The sequence below is a fragment of the Macrotis lagotis genome, chromosome 1 (assembly GCF_037893015.1).
Source record: "Macrotis lagotis isolate mMagLag1 chromosome 1, bilby.v1.9.chrom.fasta, whole genome shotgun sequence".
Classification (NCBI taxonomy): Eukaryota; Metazoa; Chordata; class Mammalia; order Peramelemorphia; family Peramelidae; genus Macrotis; species Macrotis lagotis.
The window spans coordinates 426070662-426093760 of NC_133658.1; the positions used below are offsets into that span (position 1 = coordinate 426070662).

Genomic DNA, 23099 nt, shown 5'->3' on the forward strand with positions numbered 1-23099 from the left:
ACTAACAATTCACTGGGATTTAGTGAGTATACAATGGGGGTAACATAGAGAAATATCCTTCTAAGTATTTTACAAACCTCAGCTACTACTTTTATTAGAGATGTTTGCTAAGGAGACTATTCTGTTTAGATTAATCACTAAACACCTAGTGAGGCAACTTGTCATTGTGGAGGTTGAGAACTGACCTCAGGAGAAGAGAACTTGTATTCTCTGATCTACTACTGATACATACAGGCTGTGCAGCTCTCCAAGGTTCTGACCTCCCTTGCTAGGGGAAAGTAGCTTATTGGCAGCTTCCTATTCCAATGAAATCACAGATCCACTCTCTAGCTCTTAAATGTCTAGTCATTTATTTTGAGAGGGGGACTTTGCTTGAGTTATTTCTTTCTTCTAGGTTTCAATTTTTTAATTCTAAAGTGGAGTAGGTAAGTGGTTTGGACCTGATGAGCTCCAAGATTCTATGTACTATAAATTTAAGTTTCTCTACCTATTCTTGGCATTGAAGCCTGAGCCCTTGGTGAACTTTAAGAATTCCATTAAATGGAACGTTCCTGGAGGATGTCTGATGATGATGATGGTGGTGGTGGTGGTGGTTATGATGATATTGCTGCTACTGCTGAATATGAGCTTCAAGTTTCCATGATTTGACCAATCCATGTGTTTTTTTCCAAAGATTAATAGACCCTCTAGGTTTCAGTTGTTGATATTTGAGTATTAGTGTGGTCTAAAAATGTATCTCTTGTGGCCAACTTTCTTTACACTTAATTTGACCAATAATTGAAGGACAAGGACATAGTTCATTACCAGACTTGTACTTGAAGACTTTTGGGTTTGATATTTCCTGCTAGACCAGAGCTTCCACTCTTCTGACACAGTTACATTCTGATATCCATCACTGGGTATCTAATCTCTATTGAAGGAATCATTAGGAGAGTAAAGCCCATGAGGCAGTTCTAGGCTGAATCCCTAGAAATAGAACTTTGTCATTGCTCCCTCCCTTATTCTGGACTCTGGGGAAAAAATGTTATTATCCTGAATAGCCCTAGGTCACAGATACCTCTAAAAACCTGAGCTTGAAGCAATGAAGACACTAATAGAAAGAGTCCAAAGTCACTTTGTTTTTTTAGTTTTTGCAAGGCAAATGGGGTTAAGTGGCTTTTCCAAGGCTACACAGCTAGGTAATTACTAAGTGTCTGAGGTTGGATTTGAACTCAGGTACTCCTGACTCCAGGGCAGGTGCTCTATCCACTGTGCCACCTAGCCGCCCCTCAAAGTCACATTTCCTTTGCAATGCCTCCCACCCCTAGGCCTCATGTGGTCTCTTTGCCTCAGATCACACTCTTAAGTCTGAATGATGATTCCAGCTCTGTTTCCACTATCTGTTTCCCCTAAATACCCTAGTAGAAGTGTGAGTGTTATTGCTGAAGCAGTTAGAAAAGAAGGAAATATGCAATTAGAAAGCATTATATCTCACTTGATCCTCACAACAATCCTGGGAGGTAAGGGCTATTATCATTCCCATTTTATAGTTGATGAAATTGAGGCGTAAAGGGGTGAAATGACTTACCTAGGACCACAGCTAGTAAGTATCTGAGGCTGAATTCAAACTCAGATTTTCCTGTCCACTATACCACCTAGCTGCCTCAGGTGATACAGGACATACAGCATTGTATCTGTATGTCCTTCAAATTTCATAACCAATCTAATTCCAAATTCTAGAATTTTACTTCCAATCAAATTTCATGTCAGGATCTATGAAGATCCCTTTTCTGCAGTACAGCTGTTCTATCTACACTTCTCTGTGCCATCAGGTCAGGGATTTGGAAATGAGGGGATTGGACTCAATGAACTCTCAAGAACCATTCCAGATCTAATTTTACAGGCTGTCTTCTTCAGCCTTATCTCCTGCTATTTTACTCCTCAAGCATGTTTCCCTTCCTCCCTACATGTAAATCCCAGTATCAACTGATCTAATATTCCTTGTCTCCTATATAGTATAAAAGAAGATTCCAAGTCTTTGTTTCTATTTCCAAACCCTGGATCCAGTGCAACAAAGCTGGGCTTATTGCAGCTCCTTCCAGGAAGCACTCTCTGACTACTCCAATCTAGCCCATAAGATGCTTCTTACTTTTATGGTCTTCACATTTCATTTTATAGGCAGTGGATAGAGTATTGGCCTTGGAATCAGGAAGTCAGGAGTTTGAATCTAACCTGACACAGTTGCTATGTGACCTTGGGCAAGTCACTTAACCCTGATTGCCTTGCATCCAGGGCCATCTCCAGTCACCCTAATTCATTTCTGGCCACTGGGCCAAGATGGTTCCAGAGGAGAAAGTGAGGCTGATGGCTTAGCACAGAACCCCCTCCCTCGAATACAATTCATGTGTTTGTTGTGGCTTTACCACCTTGATATCATGGTCTTCAAAAATGAGGGACAAACATTGTACCCTGATTAAGTAATAATATCTCAGTGTTAAGCAAATGTCCTATGACCCATGATCTCATTAGTGTGGTTCTTCCCTTCAATAATAGAGATAGTAACCACTTCATTCTTTGATAAAGAAAATCACAAATTTCTTTCATTGATAAAAGATCCCACAACACTCCCTGGTAGGTAGTCTTTTCAGGATAAGCTTTTCTGTATTGGTCTAGGCTAGTCCTCAGACAATCTCTGGACATACTACCTAAAGACCTTTTGATAAGACCTTTCAGAACCCATACTCTGTGAGCCTTTTGAAAACCCAGGGTCTTCCCCTTTGCTCTCTCCCCTTTCCCAGCATCAGAATAAGCTAGAGTTGCAATATCAAATGCCATTTCCAAAAGCATTTAAAAGTTTTCCATGAGCTTTTTTTCATAACAGACTTAGGAGGCAGGTGCTATGAGTGTTATCTTCATTTCATAGGATAGAAAACTGAGGCAAAGAGAGGTAAAGCCTTAAGTCACAGAGCTAGTCAGCCAGGATTGACTTCAGTACTTGTCCCGCTAAATCATATCATTCTTTTTATTGTCTTAACTTTTAAATTACCCTTTCTATGTATATAACTTATTGCTCATAAAGAATATTAACTCAAATTTCTATAGACTAATCCATGAAGTAGGCAGCACAAGGATTATTAACTCATTTTATAAGTAAACAAATTAAAATGCTAAGAAGTTGTACCATAAAACCTAATAAGTATCTGAGCTAGGACTTGAACCCAGATCTCTCAATTTCAAGATCAATATTCTTTCCATTATGCTATGCTTCTCCTAGATTAGAAGTTTCCTGGGAATAGGCAAACTATCACTGGCATTTCTGTACCCCCCCCACAGAGCCCTTTACACAGTTGGTCCTCAGATGAATGCAAAACAGAAATCATGATTTGGCTTTATTGGTGGAGGGGCAGGGACTGTGAGATAAGAGGAAAGAATAAAAAAAAACCCTGCTGAATTTACTCTGACTTTAGTCAGAGCTACACAGAGGCTCAAGGAAAATGGTATCTTATTAGTAACTGGCCCACTTTAAGGAGTCAAGGCACTTCTTAATTGACCAAACTTAGTCTTCCTCAAGATTTGAAGGAGACCATTAGAACTCCTGAGACCTATTCAGTTCTTGTAATAAAGTCTGAAAGATTACCTGGATACATACTCAGACAACCGCTGAGTACCATCAAGGCCAATATAAATGCTTTCCTTCTCCCTCTCATCTCCTGGGTTCTTCTCAGGAGGTGAACAATCTAGCTGAGTTGGATTTCAAGAACTGAAGGGTAATTATTTATCAATCCATGCTCACAGTTTGGATGAGAAGAAATGGAATTTGAAATCATATAATTTCCAAGGTAAAAACCCAGGGAAGAGTGTATGATCCTGTATCTCAAAGGATAGATAATTTCCCCTAAGGGGGGAGGGGGAAAACCTTTAAGAACTCTAGTGGCTGGGAAAATGTTGGATAGCAACCAGATTTAAAAAGGGTCTGGAGAGAGGAGGTGTGCTTGATCAGGAAAAAAGTCAAGGACTTAAGGAATTAGGAAACTTGTCTAAAACAGAGAAACTTAGAATCTAGCTTCATTTTGACCACTAACTCATTGATGGACATTGGGATAATCCTTTCCCTTTACTAAGCTTCCATTTCCTTATTTATAAAAAGAAGGGAAGTACAGATCTGTTTAATGAAATTTTGGTTTTTCTAATAGTTAAAGAGAAGCCTCATTCCATTGAAAATTTACTAATGACAAGGGTTTGGGGTGGGGGTCAGAAGACCTAAGATTTGGATTTCACACTTACTCCTCATGTAATCCATAAATGAAAATCACAAGTATCATAGGACTTAAAATTAAAAGAATATTTCAAAGTTATCAAGTCTAGTCCCACCATCTTGCAGATAAAGATACTGAGACTCAGAGAAGGGAAATGACTTATTCAAGATTACATAGGTTGTGGAGCATATATCCCATGTCCTCTGACTGAAAATCCAGGTCTCTTTTTATTATAAAAGCTATCTTCTTAGCAAGTCACAATCTTTCAACTTTGCTTTCTTTATTTGTAAAGTAGATATAATGATACTTGCTTATTATTTTAAGTGATCTACAACCTTGAAGTAGTATAGAAATGTGAGTAGTAATTTTATAAAGGTATTAGGGTTTGACTGTGTATGCATGTGTGTGTGTGTGTGTGCAATGCACTCTCCCACATGCACATGGAGTAGTAAATACAGTCTCTGTTATATAGCAAGTACTTTGGATGGGCATTCCTGTGACTGGAGGCATAATTCAGTAAACAAAACATCATCCTTATATTCTAGGTGTTGTACAGTCTTGGGGAACAAGGTGTTATTAGTTTAAGATCACATCAATTCCACCTCTCCTCTATTTTATTTCCCTCCTCATGATTCCCAACTTCTCCTGCTTACCTCATCTATCATCTTCTCTTATCTGTCATCCTTCCTCTGCTTCTGTCTTCTATCCCCCTCCCCTTATTCCCCTTTTCTTTCCTTTCTGTCCTGACCTCTTCCCTTACTCTCTCTGCATCCAAGTAGGGTGGTAAAATGTCCATATTCTGGCCCAGTCTTTGGAACATGTATCTCTTTCTCATAAGATGATCTGTATCTGAAGTTAGATATGCAACAGTGGACTGGGCTGCCTTGTGAGGCAGAAGAGTGAAAAGAGAGACCTGGGTTCAAATCCTGTCTCTGACCTTTACTATCTGTGTGACCCTGGGCAAGTTGCTTAGCCTCTCTGAACCTCTGTTTTCTCATCTATAAAATGTGAATAATAACTGGTCGTATTTATTTTACAAAATACTGTGAGGTAAGTATTACAGGTATTATGAATAAAGTGATATAATGTTTAGAAAAGGGCTTTATAGTACTTAAAATGCTGGTTTGCTGTTGTTGTTATTATTATCAGTAGACATCACATCTCATACTCTATTCTGAGGCTGAATAACCCCCAACAGATGAAGTTGAAAAGATACTTTCAATCCTATCCATCTTTGGGATTTTATAAAAATGTTTTTGTTTTATTTCAAACACTCACATAGATGGACATCAATGGCTGATTTTGGGGTAATGGGTGAAAAGATGGAGAGACCCTTTGCAGACTGTTATCATTGCTGAGACTGACAGGAGGTAGGGCTGGTTGTGGGTCACAGATGCTATTGCAAATTTTGGGATCCTGATAATTTGGTATATGAAGGACAAGGAAATATCATAGTGAGTCCTTAAGAATGGCTGCCTGATTGTTGCTGTTTCCTGAGGATGGAGGTAGATGGATTGGAATGGGAACAGGCCTTGGAAGAAAAGAATGAAGCACACTTCTGGGATTTAGGGTTTAGAAGATTACAGTTTTCAAAGGGAATGAGGGTAAATAGAGTGAGGCCTCCAGCTGCTCCTACACCCTCCCTAGAGCCCATCAGTCTTAGATTTGGGCCTCATTTCAGACAGTGAGTGTGGGTATGGAAGGTATGCTGAGGCTTTGTTACAAAGCAGACTTTATGAATGTGGGTTTGAGCTTTAGGGAGGACATTTATCAGATACCAGATATAGTAGATAGTAAAATGTTAATCTGGTATGACCTATTCTTACTGAATCAATGATTGTCCTTCATAATCACACTTTCCTTTCCTAAATGTTCATAGCCATTTCATAAATGATCTTTTCTTCATAGGAATCAAAGTCAAGCTCACTGACATACAATTTGCAGACTTCATCCTCTTTTTCTCCAAAATTGAGACATTTGCCCTTTTCCAGTTGAGCAGTACCTCTCCCTTTCTCTAGTCTTTCAAATATCATTGACAGTGACTTAGCAACCATAGCTGTCAATTCTTATTGTTTCCTTGGGCCAGGTAACTTGAATTTAAAAATGCCAGCTAGGGACTCTGTCTTCTTACTTGCCTTTGGCATTAACTCCCTATTTTTCCATTAATATAAATTTAAAAAAACATTTTTATTGCCCTTACCTTTTCTTCACAATCCTCCGTTCATTCTGAACTTTAGTATTCCTGATAACTATTTTTTTACAGAATTGGAGCTCAGATAGCCACCCTCTATTTATGGCCCTTGCTTCCATCTTTTTTTTTTTAGGCTTTTTTTTGTAAGGTAAATGGGGTTAAGTGGCTTGCCCAAGGCCACACAGCTAGGTAATTATTAAGTGTCTGAGACCGGATTTGAACCCAAGTACTCCTGACTCCAAGACCGGTGCTTTATCCACTATGCCACCTAGCCACCCCCTGCTTCCATCTTTTGAACCATTAAAAACTGAACTTGGTTGGCAAGTTCTTTGTATAATTACACTAGTAACTTCAGGGAAATTCTCATTTTCCTCTTTATCAAAACTGTTTCCCTTTGTGCCTTCAAAATTGCATCCCCCTGGTCTGACTTTTCCTATAGAATTTTTGTCTGTAGGATTGTACCTATCATTCTCCTAGGAAATTTGCTCCTAGGAAAAGAAAATGTAGGATGTCAGACAATATCTGAATTTTCTCCATATCCAGGATTCTATGAGGGAGCTACTATTTTCTCCTATCATTGACGGGAACATTCCTCCCAAATATTTCCATCATTTCTATTTTAGCCTTATTAGTGAGAATCACACCAAGACTATAATTTCTCCTGTTTGAACTCGAATCTTTATAAGGAGGACATTATATCATAGTCAAGAAACCACTATCTGTTCTACTTTTGGCAAAAAAAAATCATATGTCTGGATAATTGAGGCTATCATATCACTACTATATAGCATCTCTGGGCCAGCCTTGTGATTTGTTTCTCTTGCTGTATATTTACCTCCTTTTCCTGGTCAGGTATATACTAATGATAAAATTGATTTTCTTTTTATCTATTTATCTTTACACAAATACCTTCAACCATGCTTTTCTCTTCTGGTTCCTGGATCTCTTCAAATTACAATGCCTCCTCCTCCTCCTCTTCATATCCAAGGGTGCCTCACCTTCTGTTATCTATTCTAGTTCTTTTGTATAAGGTATGCTTAGCTAGAGTTATACTGTAGGAAGATTTCATCCCACAGTCTTAGTGACACTTACGTGATGCAATTTCTACTCATGAGTTAAGACCTCTATTTCTTGCTTATTTAAACTTTTGACATTTGTATATAGGCATTTGAGTTCATAACATTTTACTAATGACTCCTTCACTGGAATTTAAACCATTGAAGATACACACAAAAAGGATAAAAATATACATATACCTTATCCACCTATTGTCTCAGCTTTCTATTTTGGTTTCTAAAAGAAAAGCAACACATACAGTTTCAGGAAACCCTATTTATATTTATAAACTAACTTAGATTGAAAAAAAGAATTAGTTTTTTTATACTCAAAAAGACAAAAGGAGTTGTAACATTTTACAAATGTACCAAGAGACATCAGTTATTTTGTAAACACACCAATCTTGAAAAAGTCAAATAAGGATGTACATAGGGATTGGTGAAGTCCTTTGATGTCATATGGTGGGGGTGAAGAATGATGGTCATATCATCCAATCTATCTGGTTTTTCTACTCATTTCCGCCTCCCTTTTGAGGAGAAGACGCAATCTGGAGCTGACATTAGGCAGATTTTTAAGGAGTCAATGAGACTGCCTCCATGCACAATAATATGCATATTAATAATAATAACACTAGCAGTTGACATTTATATAGTCTTTTAAAATTTGCAAAATTCTTTACCTATGTGTTCTTTCTAGGGACTTTATAACAAATGATATTATTTATACATATTTACAAATAGGTAAAATGAAGATGAGAGTTATGTGCTTATCCAAGGCCACAAAACTAGAAAGTTTCTAAAGGATGTTTTGAATTCATGTCTTCCTGACTAATACTCCATCATTCTAGTCACTAATCAACTGGAGTTCTACTAATGGAGTTCTACAACTGGAAAACCATCTGTTAGGATGCTTTAGAAGGTATTACTAGTTCAGATACAAGGTGAACTATATCATCTTTGAAGTCCTATCTATCCCTGAAATTCTATTATACTATTATGGTACTCATATACTTGACCACCAGCTGATGGGTAAAAACAAGTCATTATGCCAGAGATGAAGAACCCAAAGTCAGGGTATACTTTGGAGGTGGGAATTCTTGGAGAACTGGCTCCAACAAGACCTCTCAATTAGTATAAACACAATTTCAATATTAGTTCATTCTGAAGACAACTATTATAGGTAATAATCTTTGCATGAATTGGCCATTAAAATCAACACTTTCATTCATGATGACCAGGAAAAATAGAATCCCAGCTCAATGTTAGCAGTTAACAATATTAACAGGTATGTTGCGGGAATGAGTAGTTTACTTAGTTTAGAGGAAAAAGTACTGAGCCTGGAAGGAAAAAGCTAGGATTAGGTTTCAGTTCTGTCACTAGCGAACACATCATTTAGCTTCCTTATCTGCAAGAGAAAATAATAGTTTTTGTACTCCCTGCCTCACAGAATTTTGTATGGAAAGCAGTATATGCCATCCTTCAGTGCCCAATAAATGTGAACATTTCCTATAATTTTCCCAAGGTTCATCAAAAGCAATATAACTGAGGGATATTGAGAGAACTAAGTCAATACCATGGCTAGCAGTTTGCTCCTGGGCTTCTTTGATGACATCTAGAATTCAACCTATGAAAAAATTTTTCAAGAAAAACTGAGCTTTCTCAAAATGGAACATCTACTTCGGAAGTTAGTGAAGTTTTAATTCCTGTATGTATTAAGTGAAAATTAATAATCACTTGTTGGGAGTATTGTAGAAAATTTCTCATTTAGAGATGGGTTGGGCTAGATCCCTTCTAACACATGAGCATGATAAATTCAGGATAATTTGAAAAAGCATAACAATCTTAGCTTTCTTACTAGAACTTATTTTCTTGATTTAGTGGAAATAATTGGAATTTGTTTTAAATTAGACTTGTGACCATAGACAAGCAAGCCTTTAACTTCTTAGAAACTTTCAGTGGTATTTCCTTATCACTAAAATGGGAATAAGAATATTTGTACTATGTACCTTTCAGGATTACTTTGAGGTAAGTGACTTGCAAATCCAAGAATCCCATGTTGTCATTCTTCTGCTATAAACCTGCGATAACTCATAGAATATTAAAGATGGAAAAAACTTCAGAGATCATCTAGGCTATCCTGATACCTGAACAAGAATCCCTCCTACAATATATCTAAAAAGTGGTCAAATAGCCCCTGCCTGAATAACTCCACTCAAAGAGGACCAATGATCTCATATCATCATGGAGTAAAATTCAAACTCTATTGCCTGCCTTATTGCCCATTATTGTCAAATAATCTATGCTCCAAGCTAGCTGGTCTAACTCATCATTTCCTGTACATATCCACCATTTCCTTATCTGATTCCCTATTCCTGGATATTATGAAAAGGAAGGAGTGGGATGAGATGTCTAAAGTCTCAGTTGTAACTTCATGTGATTCTTAGCTTCAAGCTCAAACATTTTATATTTCTATGATTCTAAGTCCCTTCAGGTTATAATGTTCAATGAATAGAGGAGTGAGTAGAGGAGAACTAGATTATGGAAGGTATTGAATGCCTGCAAAATTGCCATATTTGATCTTTAAATATTTTCTAATCTTGAGCACACTTGTAATTTTTGCTACTTCCCATATCCACAGTATTTAATTTTATTTTTTAAAACCACATTTAAAAAAACAGCCCTAAGAATTTGTTGAATTGACCCACCTGTTTCTTGCACCAAGTTTCCAAGAATCCTTTGGGCTATATGCTTTCTTCTCTTTCCAGGTGGAAAGATAATTAAATGTTTTAATTACTTTGAATGTGGGGTTCCCTGTATTTCAGACTGGCATACTTGCCAAGCTGTTTAAAAAAAATAATCCTCTAGGTGATTCTTCCTTCAATTTCTGAATCTCAACCCTGTTTTCTCTTTGTAGGATCTTTAGAAAGTCACTTCCCCTATCACCATCCCCCATGGGCCTTAGCTTCCTCATCTATAAAATAAGAGAATTGACCAAATGACTGCCAGCTATAAATCCTATAATCCTGTGGTCACTTTCTACCACCACCTTGCAACTCTTTTAGCAATTGATTTTAATCTTTTTGGTAAATTTGAAAGTGGCTGTTCAAAATAAATTCAAAACCAATCCTTGAGCACCTAATGACATCAGTTTAATAACCTCCCAAGCATTCCAAGTCAGAGCAATATTGAACAAAATAGCAAGAATCATCTCTATAAATCCCTGGAACATTATTATGGAGATTACTTAGGCAGAAAAAAACACTTACAAAAACTGGTCCCATTAATCTGTTCCCAAGCTGTATTCAAGTACCACCTATCAAGTTTTTTTTTTTTTTAAATAGTCTATATTGAAATATTTCATCTTTGGTTGATCAAAATCAAATCTCACCTGATTAGTAAGTTTCTCCTGGTTGGTCCCATTGGGAGTGGGATTTATTTTGCCTTTTGTTGAAGCTATTATGAGTATCAGATTGTGGACAGTTGCTTAGATCATTGTATCTTCAGCAGGAGGGAAATGATTAGATGGGATCGAGAAGCTGAAAACTTATGTCTAACAGACACTTATTCAAATACTTTGTGAGATCATTCAAAGGGCAGGAGCAAGGACAGCTTTATGGTGAAGATAAGATTTGAACTTGCCTTTAAAGGACATTTTGGGTTCAGAGAAGGAATGAAGGAAGAAAGCAATCAATGACTTGTCCAGAGTTACATAATGTCTGAGACTTGATTTGAACTCAATCTTTCTTACTCCAGGCAGAGCACACTATACTTTGCACTACTTTGCTAACTCTGAAAACAATGCAAATAGGCAAGGGAACCAATTTGTGGGAAACGGTGTAATGCTCTTTGGGTGGAGAGTAGAGTGTTTGGATTGGAGTGATATGAGACCCAGAAAGGAATAGTAGTAATAGATACTAGAAAGCCTCGATTGCTAGAGAAATCAGCTGGAACTTTCCTTGATAAACAAAAGAATGTCACTGAAGATTTCTGAGCAAAGAAATGACATGAAGAGATCCATATCTTTTTTTTAGGTTTTTGCAAGGCAGACAGGGTTAAGTGGCTTGCCCAAGGCCACACAGTTAGGTAATTATTAAGTGTCTGAGACCAGATTTGAACCCAGGTACTCCTGACTCCAGGGCCGGTGTATCCACTACACCACCTAGCTGCCCCAAAGAGAGCCAAATCTAAGCAGGATTATTTTAGAAGTGGTATAAAGGACCTATTGAAGAAAGGAGGTACAAGACTTAATGCTCTTGGTTGTAGTCCGAGTGAATGGTTATAAGTCTTATGATGAAAGTTGTGATGAAGGAAATAGAGAAAAGGGACAATTTTCTATTTTTTCCTAAACCTGTAATTTCAGTGGTATTCTGGGTGAAGAACCTTTTCAGGCAATGTATGTTTGCATTTGCTTTGCACCACAGATGCTTGGTACACTGAGAGGTTCAGTGACTGATCTGGGGTCACATGACCAAAGGGAGGCTTTGAACTGAAGTCTTTCCTAACTCTGAGGCTGGCTCATTATCCATGATGCCATCCTGAATGGTGGACAAATGGAGAGATTCTGTAAAGGCAGAATCATTAATAATGGTCAACTTTTGAATAATAGAGGAAGAGAAAAAAAAGAAAACACCAAGTTTTTGAACATAGAGGAATGTGTTAATGCTGCTGTAGCAGATGTAAATAATGAAATTAAAATGAAAAACATGTCTAAGGGCAAAGATAAACTCAATTTGGGACATATTGAGTTTGAAGTGTCAATGGGAAAATGTAGGCATCTAATACCTAAGAATGAATTGTAAGAGCCTATTGACCCTATAGCTCTATATAGGATAATAGCTGTGAAAGCTTTTTGCATAAGTGAAGTGAGCAGAACTAAGAGAACATTGTGCACAGCACCATTCATGAATGACTCCTCTTTTCTCAGCAATACAATGATCTAAGACAGTTCCAAAGGTCTCATGATGAAAAACACTATCTCCAGAGAAAGAAAACTGATGGATCTTTAATATAGATTAAAACATACTATTTTCATTTTTTTATTTTTTCATATTTTTTCTTTTGGTCTTTTTCTTCTTTCACAACATTACTAATTCAGCAATACAATGATCTAAGACAGTTCCAAAGGTCTCATGATGAAAAACACTATCTCCAGAGAAAGAAAACTGATGGATCTTTAATATAGATTAAAACATACTATTTTCATTTTTTTATTTTTTCATATTTTTTCTTTTGGTCTTTTTCTTCTTTCACAACATGACTAATATGGAAATGTTTTATATGACTGTACATATATAACTTAAATTAAAGTGCATCTTGGGGAGGAGAGAAGGAAAAATTTGGAACTCAAAATTTTAAAAAATTGTCAAAATTTATCTTTACATATAATTGGAAATATAAAATATTAAAAAAGAACTAAATAAACAAAAAAGCCTTTTGTGTATAATAAGGCATGCACACATTTGAAAGACTTTCATTTTGATTATCATTAACCACTACTGAGTTTACTTCCCAATAAAAAGAACCAGGTTCAATATGCTTTCAGTGTTGGCCTTAGGTATAGTCCTAACCACTCAGATGGCAGAAAGTGAAGAGAAAAATTAAGAAGCTTCTTGATGAGGTTGAAAGAGCAAATGTAAAGCTGGCTTGAAACCTAATATTTAAAAGCAAACAAACTAAGATCTTGACAACTGGTTCCATATTTTTTTCTGGCAAGTAGAGGGAAAAGAAATGGAAACAGTGTCAGATTTAAAATTTTTGACCTCAAAGAGCCCTGCAGACAGTAGTGCAACTGCAGCCATGAAATTAAAAGATACTTGCTCCTTGGAAGGAAAACTATGGCAAATTTGGACAGTATACTAAAAAAACAGAGATATCACCTTGCCAGTAAAGGTCTAGATAGTCAAAGTTATGGTGTCTCATGTAGCTATGTGTGGCTGTAAGAGTTGTGATGATGTTTGTACTTGATTCTTGAAAAAGACCATGACATCAAAGAAGGTGATACCATGTCAAGCTCATGAATTGTATTTGAGTGAGAAGGTTCTGTGCTATGGCACCAACCTCACTTTCTGAGGAGCCATCTGAGTCTAGTGGTCAGATATGAATCAGGATGACCAAAGATATTCAAACAGGAAGTTTTCATATAAAGAAATCAGTTATCTATAGTCAAAGAAAAATAATCTAAAACACTATTGATTAGAAAAATATAAATTAAAACAACTCTGAGTCTCACAATATTGATTAATATGACAGAATAGGAAAATGATAAATATTGGAGGAGTTGTGGAAAAATTAAGACACCAGTGCATTATTGGTGGAGATATGAACTTATCCAACCATTGTGGAAAGTAATTTGGAACTATGTCCAAAGAGTTATTAAACAGTAAATGCCCTTGACTCAGCCAAATCCCTACTAAGTCTGTACCTAGAAAGATCAAAGAACAAGGAAAAAGGACCTATATTTTCAAAAATATAAAAACTCTTTTTGTGGTGGAAATTGAGGGGATGCCTATTAGTTGAGGAATGACAGAGCAAGTTGTGGTATATGATTGTGATTGAATTCTTTTGTGCTTCAAGAAATGATGAGGGGGATAGTTTCAAAAAATCTGGGAAGACTTGAATTGATGCAAAATGAAGTTATCACTTCACCATAAAACTGTAGTATTATAATGATAGCAATTTTGAAAGACTTAACTACTTTGATCAAGGCAGTGATCCATGACAATTTCAAAGGACCCATGATGAAAAATGGTATCCAACTCCAGAGAGAATGTTGAACACTGAGTATAAATGAAAGTATACTTATCTTAAATTTCTTTAATATACTTGGGTTATTTTGGTCAATGCTTTCTTTTTCAACATGGCTAGCATGAAAAATTTCACATGACTGCACATGTAAAATTGATACAAAGTGTTTTCTTCCTCAAGAAGGGGAAAAGTTAGAGGGAAAGAATATGTAAAATTTTAAAAAACAATATTCAAATTTTTTGTTGACATATAATTGAGGAAATTTTTTTTAAATAAAGAAGGAACAGAACCTTCCATTCTACCATTAAAGACTTAGCATGTAGATGCTGTTTCAGATGTCTACAATTCACTCAAACTAATGAATAACTACCTAGCTGTGTGATCTTGGGCTGGGCACTTAACCTCATTGCCTTGCAAAGAAACAAACAAACAAAAAAGTAAGTTAGTAAAGGGACCAGTTGCATAGTGGGTTGACTAGACTCTGGAGTCAGGAAGAGTTTCAATCCTGTCACAGATGCTAGTGGAGTGACCCTGAGCAAGTCCCTAACTGCTTTCCTTCTCAATTTCCTCATCTGCAAAATTGGGATAATAATGGCAGGGGTGATGGAGAATGGATGAATGGTGGTGCAGCAGACATAAATAAATTTGAATGAGAAATAGATTTAAGGTTAAAGATAAATTCAATTTAGGACATTTGAAGCACTGGCGTGAAATCAATGTCAAGATGTCTTGTAGGCAACTCTGAATCTCTTCCAGTGTAGAAGTCCATGTTCCTATATCCTATATATGAGGACCAAATGAGATGATACATGAGAGGTACAAAAGTAGATTTTTGGACTACAGAAGAAAACACTTGGGGAGGACATGATCAGGTTCTTCTAGTGTATGAAGGTTAATTTCAGTTTAACAGAAAGAAAAAAATGTCATCATTAGTTGTCTCAAAATAGATTGGGCTGCCTCAAGAATTCATAAATTCTCCATCACTGAAGATTTTCAAGAAGAGATTAGAAAAAAATCTGTCTTTTGGAAGTCATTAGAGATAATTTTCATACAGGCCTTGGTTGGACTTCATGGTTTCATGGGTGTCAAAAATTCTGAGATTCTGGAGCAAGTCATATAATCACATTGATTGGGTTCATAATAAATTTTTGCTCAATAAGATCTTTATTTCTCCTAATCTTTTTACTCTGCCCTGACAGATCCCCTATTCTATTTCCTATAGTGTCTAATTGAAATCTTTTTCTTTCTTTTTTTGCTTCCTCTTCCTCACCTGCAACTCTCTTCTCTTTTGCAATCTGGCTTCTGACTCCATCACTCAATTGAAATGACTGTCTGCCTATCTGGTTACCAATGAGTTTCTTGTAATTCAATGGTATTTTCTCAATTCTCCTTCTTGATGTCTATGTGGCTATTAATCACTTCTCCTCCTTGTAAAATCTCCATCCTCTCTGGGCTTATTTCCATGCTGCACTTTCCTGACTCTCTTTTAATTGTCTGACCATTTCTTTTCTACTTCCTTGGTTGTGTCATCAATCAAGTCTGGTCCACATTCTTTGAATTGATATATTCAAGGACTATGTTTTGGGTCCTCTTCTTCTTCTCTTTTTCACATGCTTTCTTGGCGATTTCTTCTGCTCCCTCAGGCTAGTTACCATAGTAACACAGCTGATTCCCAAATCTATATGCCCTCATCCTCTCCCTGAGCTACAATTCCACATTACCAAATGCTTGTTGTAAATATCCACCTGGATAGGTATATCAAACAAATGCTTGTTGGCTGATAGGTCTAAAACAAAACATTCATTATCTTGCCTCTCCTCCAAGACTTGCCTATTTTCTTAACTTTACCATTTCTTTCAGGGGTACCACCTAGTTTTCCAGTCACCCAGGTTTATAACATCAGAGTTATAAACTCAGGGCCCTCTATTGATTCTAACTTCACAAACATCTCTTATATATGTCCATCTTTTCTTGCTCAAAGTCACTGCTATAATTTATCTCTCACCTGAACTATTGCAATAAACTCCTAATTGGTCTCTAAGAGGCTTTATTCACTCCCAATCCATCCTTCAAATGGCTGCTCCCCATTGATACTTCCAAAGCACAAGGGAGGAAGAGGGGGAGAGAAAAAGCACTTATTAGGTATCTACTATATGCCTGGACATTTGCAAAGTACTTTAATTGTTTCATTTGATTCACAATCATCCTCTGAAAAGCAGGTACTGTTAATATTATTATTTGGTATTATTAGTGTTGTCATATACTATTGTTACATAAGCTATTAGGTGGTGAGCACTAAGCCTAGAGTCAAGAAGACCTGTGTTCAAATGGATAGAGGATTCAGACATAAAAAACAATATTATAAGCAAACTAGGAGATCAAGGAATAGTTTACCTGCCAGATCTATGAAAGAGAAGCAGGAAGAGATGGAGAACATCATTAAAAAACAAACTAGATGATTTTGATTACATTAAATTAAAAAAACTTTTGCACAGACAAAACCACTGTAAGCAAGATCAAAAGAAATGTAATAAAAGGGAAACAATTTTTATGACTAGTATTTCTTTTTTTCTTTTTCTTTGAAAGGCAAATGGGGTTAAGTGGCTTGTCCAAGGCCACACAGCTAGATAATTATGTGTCTGAGGCCAGATTTGAACTCGGGTACTCATGACTCCAGGGCCAGTGCACTGTGCCACCTAGCCACCCCATGACTAGTATTTCTGACAAAGGACTCATTTCTAAAATATACAGAGAACTGAGTCAAATTTTATAAAAAAAACAAGCCATTCCACAATTGACAAATGATCAAAGGAAATGCAAAAGCAATTTACAGATAAGGAAATCAAAGTGATCCATAGTCATATGAAAAATTGCTTATTAGATAACTGCAAATTAAAGCATCTCTGATGCTTCACACTTCTCAGACTGGCCAATATGACCAGAAAGGACAATGATCACTGTTGGAAGGGATGTGGGAAATCTGGGACACTAATACATTGTTGGTGGAGCTGTGAACTCATCCAACTTTTCAGGAGTGCATTTTGAAATTATACCCAAAGGGCAACAAAAATGTGTATACCCTTTGATCCAGCAATACCACTACTGGGTCTATACCCTGAAGAGATCATGAAAAAGTGCAAAAACATCACTAGCACAAAAATATTCATAGCAGTCCTGTTTGTAGTGGCAAAGAACTGGAAATTGAGTGAATGTCCATCAATTGGGGAATAGCTGAACAAATTGTGGTATATGTACATTATGGAACACCATTGTTCTATTAGAAACCAGGAGGGATGGGAATTCAGCGAAGCTTGGAAGGATTTGCATGAACTGATGCTGAGCGAGATGAGCAGAACCAGAACATTGTACACCCTAACAGCAACACGGGCGTGATGATCAACCTTAATGGACTTGCTCATTCCATCAGTGCAACAATCAGGCACAATTTTGGGGTATCTTCGATGGAGAATATCATCTGTATCCTGAGAATGAATTGTGGGGTTTCAAGAAAGACCAAAGACTATTACCTTTAATTTTAAAAAATGCATTATCTTATGTAATTTTGCTATCTCTTATACTTTATTTTTTCCCTTAAAGATATGATTTCTCTCTCATCACATTCAACTTAGATCAATGTATACCATGGAAACAATGTAAAGTGCCTTCTGTGGGGGGTAGGGGAGGGTAGCAAGATTAGGGGGAAAATTGTAAAATTCAAAATAAATTTTTTAAAAAAAAGTAGACCTGTGTTCAATCTGGTCTCAGACTCTTACTAGCTCTGTGACCCTGGACAAATCACTTAACCTTGTTTGCCTCAGTTTCCTCATCTGTAAAATGAGTTGGAGAAGGAAATAGTATCTTTGCCAAGAAAATACCAAACTGGATCACAAAGAGTCAGACACAATTAAAACTATTTATCAATAACAACAATTATTATTTCCTGTGAGTTAAGTACAATTATTGTCCCCATTTTCTAGTTGCAGAAAATCAGATAGACAAAGGTTAAGTGACTTGCCTAGTGTCATGAGACTAGTAAGTGTTTGAGGCCAGGTGTGAACTCATATCTTCCTGACTCCAGACCCAGTACCTGGTCATTTTGCTACCTAACATAGGCCTGAATATGCCATTCCATACTCAGACCTCTTCAGTGGATCTCTATCAACTCTAGGACAATATACAAACTTGTCCATTTGACAACAAAACCTTTTCACAATCTGGCTCTAACCTATTTTTCTAAACGGATCTCACACTGTTCTCCTTTATGCAGTTTCTAGGGAAATTGGCTTATTTGTTGTTTTTTATAAGTGACATTCTATATCCTATCCCATTTGCAAAGATGGACCCCCATGCCTTTAATTTTCTTTATTTTGGCCCAACTTCTTTCAATGCAACTAAGTCATCACTTTCTATAGGAATCTTTTCTGATATCCACCTTAATTTTTAGTGCCTTCCCTCTCTCCAAAATTATTTTGTACTTACTTTGTATATTTTTGCATGCTTTATATAATATATAAATGTATATATATATATATGTATATGCTGTTTTCCTCCAGTAGAATATAACTTTCCTAAGAAGAGGTTTTTAAAATTTTTTTTCCAGAACCTGTACAACTCACTGTTCCTCTCTTAAGACTCAGTTTCTCTATTTGTAAAATGATGGGGTTGGAATAATTCCTCTTTATTTATCTCTATTTATATCTATCTCTAAACTCCATGATTCTATGAGTGACTGTGCTTCTGAGTAAACTGCACAGTAAATGAACTAACCCAATAACACAGAAACAGAACATTTGTTGGGTAAATCGGCAAATAAAGCTATGAGGTAATGAGCATGCTTAGAATGCCAGAGCCTCAGAATTTTCCATTCTCTCTGAGTACTCAGGATAGGTTAATAGCCAATCTTCAGCTTATTCCCTCCCAGCTGCACCACTACCCAGAAATCTATTGTAACCCTCCTTCTTATACTTAATAACAGTCTTCAAGTCTTTGAAGGGTTATTATACAGAGGGTGGCGACCAGCTGTTTCACATTTCTACTGAGAACTGAAAAAGGAGTAGGCTTAAGAAACAGCGTGAAGGAGTTAGGTTGGACACAGTGAAGGACTTCCTGAATGAGGAGGATGGGGGGGGGGGTGGAACTTTAGAATTTCTTCCCTAGCAAACCTTTTAAAAAGGAATAGATTTATATCTCTACCTGTTATTGCCATAGTATTCTGCCATCCAAGGAAACACTCCAATCAAAAAGGCAGTATCTCAGAATCTCAGTGAAAATATTTGCATCAAATCCAAATTTACTTCCATACAACTTTATAATGTTGCTTTTCTGTTCTTTAAGGACAAGCAGAACTGATCATATCTGTCTTCCTGGTGGTTAATAATAATAACTTCAGTTTAATTATGTTATTCAAAATCAGAGACTCTCAAGAAATGAAAGGGATATCAAAGGTCATTGAGCCTAACTAGGGGAAAGCATTTTTTCATAAGAATGCTGGGAGATAGTTAGTGGGAAGATTTTTTTTTTTATTTTACAGATGAAGAGACATATTTTGTAAATAGAAATGACTTGCTATACAGTCTAATAACTCTGAACCAAATTCAACAGTAGAGGCAACAAACCTTTGGCCTGCCAGGTACATGAGATCTGACATACTACCAAGCATGGCCAGAACCAGATTAAAATGTAATCAGGAAATATTTAGCAAGATTAAAGAATACTACTAAACATAGATAATATTGATTTTTAAAACTAAGACAATATGTGGCCTATGAATATATAAATTTAATGGTTCCCATTTCTATTCGAGTTTGACATCACATTCTACATTGTCTCTCTATGAATCATTTGATTCTTGGGTGCAAATGAGTAGGGGCAAAGACTCCCCAACATCTTGGGGGTTCAGGCCCTGATTTTGCCACCTTCTTGCAGTGGAAGTAACTTTTTTGGTTTTCTGTTTTCTTATCTGGAGAATAGGGAAGGATAATGTCTGCTTTGCATGTTTCACAAGACTGCTATCAGGATAAAATGAGATAATAGATGGGAACCTTTATAAATCCTTTGACTGTAATGATACTGAATCATTGAGAAAAGGCTGGATTAAGTTTGTTATTCTCTATTTATGAAAGCAAGGGATTGTGTGCTCCATCTCAGAAAGGTTTCCATTCAAAGTAAAGTGAAAAAAAATTTTTCCTAAAGGGGTAAACATTCTCAGCTTGTTGGAGCCAGCATCTATAACTAGAGCAAGGGCTGGAGTGGGGAAAGCATGGTTAGCAGAGAGGCTTTCAGTGAAATAAATTGTTTCATTTACAGTCCCATAGCTCTGTTTGGTTTCCTATTTTTCTGCTACTGTTCTGTTTTTATCTTGTCCTCTTATGACTGCCTATTTTGAACACCAATCTCATCCTGGTGACAGCTTGTTTATTTGGTTTAGAACCACAGTTTGTGTTTAAGGATCAAATGGTAATAAGACTATAATGTATCAAAAGATCATAGATGTTGCGCAAGATGGACTTTAGAAGTCATTGAGTCTAAACCCTTCATTTTACCAGGTGGAGAAACGGAGGCATAGTGTGACTAAAGTCTTCTTAATCCAAATCCAGAGCTCTGTCTGCTGTACTGCACTGCCACCTTGTATCTCTCTCTCTCTCTCTCTCTCTCTCTCTCTCTCTCTCTCTCTTTCTCTGTCTGTCTCTCTAACACACACACACACACACACACACACACACACACACTTGACCTCATTATCTTTTCTCTCACTACTGTCCCTGATAGAAGAGGTGGTTCTTCTCCTTGCTGAGGAAGAGCCTCTACATAGGTCCTTCTTGATTCATCCTCTCTCACTTTTCTAGAAGCTTGTCCTTACTATTCTACCTGCTCTCTCTTTATTCTCTCCCTATCTACTGGCTTCTTCCTTGTTGCCTATAAATACATCCATAAATACTCCTTTATAAAATCCTCATTTTATCCAATTGTTTTGCAATTCTCCAAAATCTTTCTGCTTCTTTGCTAAACTCCTTGAAAAATTATTTACCTTAGGTATTTTCACTTCTTTCACTTCCTTCTACACCCTCTGAAGTTTGGTTTCCATTATCATTATTCAACTGAAATTGCCCTCTCCAAGTCACCAATAATCTCTTCACATTCAAATCTAATTGCTTTTTTTCTCTACCTCAATTTTTCTTGACTTATCTGAAGTCCTTACGATTACTATAACCTCCTTTTGCATACCCTCTCATAGAGAGAACTCCAGTTCTTTTCTGGGCATCCTTCTAGAGAGATCAGGTTGGTAAGGTCACAGGTTATAAATGGTTAAGCTAGGATTTGAACCCAACTCCTCTAATTCTAAGCCTAAGATTTTCCATTGTACCACAAGGAGTTGTGCTTCTACTCTTGGTCCTTTAACTTTCTGTGTGCATCAATTTTTAATTTATAAATTCAGTTGGTTAGATAAGATAATCTTCAGGGTTCCTTCTCAGATGTTCTCTATTTTATTTTAGGATATCACATTTATATAATTCTTTATGGTTTGAAAATTGCATTGCATACATTGCAGTCTCATTTGAGACTTAGAACAACTCTTTGAAGTAGATGCTATTATTATTTCCACTTACAAAAAAGGAAACTAAGACTCATTACATGATTTTTCCAGGGTCAGGTAATTTGTGACAGAGGCAGAATTTGAATACAAGTATCTCTGAACTTCAAGACTAGCAGTACTTCTTTGACCACACCCTGGAAGGTTTCTATGATTCTAAGACCACTTCTGACTTTGACAATCTGTGATTCCAGGAGGAATTTGTCTAAGTTTACCCAATTTGTACTTGTAGAGATTTTTGAACCCAAGTTACCTCTATTAAATTTAATCTCCTTTATATTTACTCCTTTACTAGGCTTATGTCCTAAGAGAGTCATCAATGAGAAGAAAGTTCTCATATATAGTAGTATTTTTTTTATAGTAGAGAATTATAGAAAAGGAAGCAAAGTCATTACTTTTCAGTTGTGCAATGGCTAAAAAAATTGTAAATGAAGCTAATGTGCTGTAAGAAATGTTAAAGATAAGGAATATAGAGAAACGAGGCATTACATGAATTTATACATATTGAAATAAGCAGATCCAAGAAAATATATACAATGACCATAGCAACATAAAAATACTATAAAAAATCTAATGTAAATTTTGCAAAATTGTTAAAAACAAGACATGACAAGGCACTCATAACCCTTCCCTTGCAGAAGTGGGAGGCCTCCAAGGGTTGTACATTATTTATTTAAAAAAATTTCCGTGTATTGATAAGATATACTGAGTTTTCTCTTTGTCTTTAAAAATATTATTTATTATATGGAATGGTTCTCATATAGGGAGGTGAAGGGGGGGAAGATAATTGGTGATATAAAAGAAATCTAAAATACTTCAATAAAATTTATTTTATATGGAAAAAATAGTATTACTGCTTCAGCCCTTTGCTCTAGTCTATTGAAGTCCTTTTGGATTCTGACTGTCATCTAATGTAGCAACTATCCCTTCTCATTTCATATTGTCTAATATCTTCTTACAGGTCATTGAGAAAAACAATAAATGCATCAGCACTCAGGGCAGACTCCCATAGCTGTCCACTAGAAATGTCCCTACAGTTTAACAATGGTCCATTAATAAACACTAATTGAATCTATTCATTCAATGATTTTAGAGACCACAAAATTCTACTATCACCCAGAACACATTTCTCATACTTATCCATAAAGGTATGTTGAACAACTCTTTCAACAGCTTTGAGGAAATCTATAAATATGGGGTTTATTCCCTGAACTAATTGTCCAGGGGTCTTAAGAAAAAGAGTTATGATTCTTAGTGATCACCTTTATGTGCTCAGAAGATAT

The 23099-nt window shown here is 36.4% G+C and overlaps 1 protein-coding gene across 1 annotated transcript in view; it reads right to left on the reverse strand.

Annotated features, from left to right (window-relative positions):
- BEGAIN (brain enriched guanylate kinase associated) overlaps positions 1-23099 on the reverse strand; it is a 250111-nt gene that overhangs the window by 182621 nt on the left and 44391 nt on the right. The gene's annotated exons all lie outside the window — the stretch shown is intronic.